Below are 5,000 nucleotides of genomic sequence, written 5' to 3'. Positions count from 1 at the left end.
GTCGTCGTCGTCGTCGTCGTCGTCGTCGTCGTCGTCGTATCAATATCGTATTCCACTCATTCGCCTTGTTTAATATAAACACATAAATGAACAGATGCATTTATAAAACAAATCTAATGACCGGGCTTTGCTACTCTCCTTTGCAATCTCTAACCTTGAGGTCAAATCTAGACTCACTATACCCAAGCTATGTCTAATCTTATCTAGTTCCAGAGTCTGTGGAACTCAACCTTCCACAATGCCACTGTGCCAAAATAGGACTTGGAACAAGAGCGTTTCAGTATTGGAGTACTGGGAGTTACGTGGACTCCAAATCAATCTATCACCACCTCCAGGTCATCTGTGTCAGGTCCTATTGTCACATGAGTCACTATCTCGCAGACTTAGTACCCACATAGAGTCTCCGCCACGGGCAAGAAAGACAAGCGGTCTAGCGGGGTATCCATAGATCCAAAACCTCTGACTTTATTTTGTGCAAAGTCGTGCTCGGTACCAATAACGCCTTGATTTATTGGCAAAGGGGGGTTTCTGTCACGTGGAAGGAGGGTGGAGGGAGGAGGAGGAAGAGGAGGGAGGAGAGAAAGGGGAGGAGGGAGGGAGGAAGGAGGGGGAGGGAGGGGGAGAGGGCGAGGATCTCCAAACCAACTTATCTTCGCTGAAGCGGTCGTCATTAGTAAGGTCGACTCGGCAAACTTAGTCTGGTGGTCGGGCATTTCACGCTTTTCAATGCGTTTTGCTCACTCTCTCCTCTTCTCAACATTTTCTCTTCCATTTTTCTCACGTTTATCTCCATTCTATGTATTTTCTCGTATTATTAAGTTTCTTTTCACAGTCGTCCTACTCTGTAATTTCTCATTTTTTTCTCCTTTTTTTTAATCATGCTCTCTCCTTCTTATTTCTCTTTTTCGTTTTCTCTTCTCTATGCTTTATATCTCTTTTTCCTCTTTACTCATTTTTATATATTCTCTCCTTTTCTCGCTTTTCCATCTTTCATCTGGCTTTCGTTTTACTTTTTTTTTGTATTTAAGCTTTTTTTCTCCTCTACTGTATGTGAAGTTTTTTGGAATTTTGCATCATCATCATCATCATCATCATCATCATCATCATCATCATCATCATCATCATCATCATCATCATCATCATCATCATCATCATCATCATCATCATCATCATCATCATCATCATCATCATCATCATCATCATCATCATCATCATCATCATCATCATCATCATCATCATCATCATTCATCATCATCATCATCATCATCATCATCATCATCATCATCATCATCGTCCATCATCATCATCATCATCATCATCATCATCATCATCATCATCATCATCATCATCATCATCATCATCATCATCATCATCATCATCATCATCATCATCATCATCATCATCATCAATCATCGTCATCGTCATCATCATCATCATCATCGTCATCATCATCATCATCATCATCATCATCATCATCATCATCATCATCATCATCATCATCATCATCATCATCATCATCATCATCATCATCATCATCATCATCATCATCATCTCCACCGCCATCACCACCACCATCACCACCGCTATCATCGTCGTCATCGTCGTCGTCGTACTGGTTGTCATTTTTTTTCTTTAAATTCCTAATCTTCCTCTATACTTTAGCCTAGTTATCTTATTCTATTTGTTCATTCTCTCTCTCTCTCTCTCTCTCTCTCTCTCTCTCTCTCTCTCTCTCTCTCTCTCTCTCTCTCTCTCTCTCTCTCTCTCTCTCTCTCTCTCTCTCTCTCTCTCTCTTTACTTCTTCTTCTTCTTCTTCTTCTTCTTCCTTCAACCTGTCTTCTTTCCAAATGTTCTTAGATAACAGAATTCTTATCATGAACTCTTATCTTGATTTCAATTAACATGATGTAATAAATATTGTTACCTACAATGTTATCACCGTATGTAAACATGTCTTTTTTTAAACAAAACACTGAACATTATTATTGTCCGTATCCCATATCTTATCATTTACGGTATGTTTACTGTTCTGCTAACAGAACACTTCATCTTTGCTTCAATTGGTGGTGGACGGGGCATAACGAGCATGCTCGTAACCGTGAGTCTAATACATTACAAAAGATTACAAAGGCGGAGCATGCCGACAGGAGACCTTTTGGTCCATATCTAGGTCGGATGCGAAAAAAATCATAATAATAATAAATGAATAAATAAAAACTACGATAATGTAAATATCAAATGAAATACATTAATAAATTCATAGGTATAGTTAAATAATAAACAAACAGGTAAATAGTAAATAATATTAAATTGACATACAACTGATAATAAATGATAATCAAACAGACAAATGATAATAAAACAAAAACACGGGAGGTAGCCAACAGACAAAGGCATAGAATCCACTCCCCAACATACTCCTCTCCCCTCTACCCTCTTCCCTCCCTCTTATCTTAGCACCTCCTGGATGACGGGTCATCCCTGCATCCTGTCCACTGTCCTGGGTCAGAAGCAGTGTCGTAAGATACAGCACATCCACAGCAAGGCCGCATCATTGATTCGGCGACCCCCCCTCTCCGTTCCCTCACGCAGCAAAGGAGATGGGGAGAAATCCCTTCGGGCTGCGTCTATTAACGTGAGGAATTAAACTCAATTAAGTAAACTTTAATACCTCTAGCAAGAACAGAAACTCAACTGCTATGGGGAAAATGACTCGGTCAAATCCACTGTGATTGTCATCAAAGAGTGAGTGTAACGTGTCTGGCGATCAGTTCGAATCCTGCACGCGCGACGAAGGCATTGCATGTCTCAGAAACTTGATTCCCTCTTGAGACGAACTTTCTCGTATGACTGTACCTCTGGCCTTCCAGTCTCTCTCTCTCTCTCTCTCTCTCTCTCTCTCTCTCTCTCTCTCTCTCTCTCTCTCTCTCTCTCTCTCTCTCTCTCTCTCTCTCTCTCTCTCTCTCTCTCTCTCTCTCTCTCTCTCTCTCTCTCTCTCTCTCTCTCTCATCTCCCTCTCTCTCTCTCTCTCTCTCTCTCTCTCTCTCTCTCTCTCTCTCTCTCTCTCTCTCTCTCTCTCTCTCTCTCTCTCTCTCTCTCTCTCTCTCTTCTCCCTCTCATCTTTGATGAGCTCTCCATCTCTCTCTTTATCTTTTCAAAATTCTATTTTATGTCATGCATAGGTTTTCCTTTACCCCTCCTCTCCCCAAACTTATCACGTCCTTCTCCTTCCTCTTCATCAATTCGTTCTCTCTCGCTCTCTTAATTTCTCTCAACATGGCGACTCCCTCAGGATTCTCTTGCCTTCTCATGGTCTCACCTTTCCGTCTGTTCCTCTTGCCAATATCACTCCTTTTATCTTGCCATTGTCTTCAACTTCTCTCTTCTTTCGCTTCTTCTTTTCCTCTTACTTCCATTGCTCCTGAAGGTCCTTCAAGTTCTCAAAGCACTAGAGAGGACAAGCAAGACTTCTCATCTGTTAACTAGAATATCTTGACGTAGTACAAAACAAACTAATAAAAACGACCAATTTAGCTTCTACAAACTGAATGAAATCTTTGATCTTCAGATAGAGCAAGACTTCTCATCTGTTAACTAGAATATCTTGACGTAGTACAAAACAAACTAACAAAAACGACCACTTTAGCTTCTGCAAACTGAATGAAATCTTTGATCTTCAGATAGAGCAAGACTTCTCATCTGTTAACTAGAATACCTTGACGTAGTACAAAACAAACTAATAAAAACGACCAATTTACCTTCTACAAACTGAATGAAATATTTGATCTTCAGATAGAGCTCGATGGTTGAGGTATCCGTTCACCTTGATAGTGGTAATCGAGTCTTTGAGTCTCTGATAAGAAAATGGACCAAACTAAATTAAATTGTCTGATGTTAACTAGATTGATGTTATTAAAATAGTTAATTGTTTGCATACGGTTGATTGAGGATATCTTTCTATGGATGAATATAATAATTCCACGATAGCCAGAACAAACAAAAAAATAAATAAAAATATGTCTAATTTTTTTCATTCTAAAGTTTGACATAAATCTTTAACCATAAACAAAAGTAAAATAGAAAAATATATTTTACAGATAGAGGTAACACTCTCACTTTCTCACCTTTCGTCACATTTATCAAATTTATTATTTCTTTTCTTCATCTTTCCATTTCATTCCCCCTCATTCGTCTCCAGGTCCGTCTCGCTTACTATTAAAGCGTATTCGTTTTCTTATTCCATTTCTTAATTCATCATCATTTATTCTTCTACTTTTGCATTTTAATGTCTTCTCCGCGCTTCCTTGTCTCTGAGACAATCATCGAGAAGTTGGTTCTTATATATTTTTCTCTAGACGAGTATGATTACAAAACCGAATAAAATTGTTTGGTATCAACCACCTCACGTCCAGTTCCTGGAAATACAATACGGATTAACCCGTCATTAAGATAACATCTTCCACAAATAATTCTATTCTTGTCAGAAAATTTCATTCAGGTAACCGAAGTGTCCCGTGGTTAAGCGTCTAATGCTCTTTATATCAACTCGTTCTGTATGCTGACAATCTTTCGAATATTTTGTTCTGGTTAACGTTAGGTAATTCTGTTCAGCTGAGGGCACACTTCCGTCCTGAAGGAGTTAGAGAGGCTTGACACTATCTACCAATAAGAGGTCACAATACTTGTAAAGCTTTGACCTCTAATGACTGCAAGGGCCGGAAGGAGGATGGGGAGGGAAGGGTCTCCTCCTCCTCCTCCTCCTTCTCCTCCTCCTCCTCCTCTTCCTCCTCATCATCTTCCTCCTTCTCCTCCTCCTTCTCCTCCTTCTCCTCCTCTTTCTCCTCCTCCTCCTTCTCCTCCTCTTTCTCCTCCTCCTCCTCCTCCTCTTCCTCCTTCTCCTTCTCCTCCTCCTTCTCCTCCTTCTCCTCCTTCTCCTCCTTCTCCTCCTTCTCCTCCTTCTCCTCATCTTCCTCCTCCTCCTCCTCTTCCTCCTCCCCCAC

Source organism: Oratosquilla oratoria, chromosome 30 (assembly GCF_046742065.1).
Source record: "Oratosquilla oratoria isolate Oo_2021 chromosome 30, ASM4674206v1, whole genome shotgun sequence".
NCBI classification, from domain to species: Eukaryota; Metazoa; Arthropoda; class Malacostraca; order Stomatopoda; family Squillidae; genus Oratosquilla; species Oratosquilla oratoria.
The sequence above is the reverse complement of the archived record's forward strand: the minus strand, read 5'-3'. Positions refer to the sequence as shown.